The sequence below is a fragment of the Penaeus monodon genome, chromosome 30, assembly GCF_015228065.2.
Source record: "Penaeus monodon isolate SGIC_2016 chromosome 30, NSTDA_Pmon_1, whole genome shotgun sequence".
In the NCBI taxonomy this organism is placed as follows: domain Eukaryota; kingdom Metazoa; phylum Arthropoda; class Malacostraca; order Decapoda; family Penaeidae; genus Penaeus; species Penaeus monodon.
In genome coordinates this window covers 11,557,363-11,557,684 of record NC_051415.1, presented here as the reverse complement: position 1 = coordinate 11,557,684, position 322 = coordinate 11,557,363, and positions in this window count along the sequence as shown.

Below are 322 nucleotides of genomic sequence, written 5' to 3'. Positions count from 1 at the left end.
AGACAACTTTTATTTTCCTTTTATCATCCAATATTTATCTTCATTCATCTATGTTCGAGAAGAATTTATTTTTTTTCTTATCATTTCGTATCGCCATGGTCGCGCGCTGGGATTCCACGTCGCGTGAGCCAAGGCCGGGGCGCCCTGTTACTCGGAGATAAATCAAGGGATTAATGGCGGGATTAGCTGGCTGTCACGGCTAATGGGCGCCTTTTTGCCTCGCGATTGGAAAGCTGTTTAAGTACCAGCAGGAGACGTTTAAAGGTGTTTGACGCTGGTGCGGAAAATGGAGAGTGTGGGCGTTTGTTTGGGTTTGTGTGCT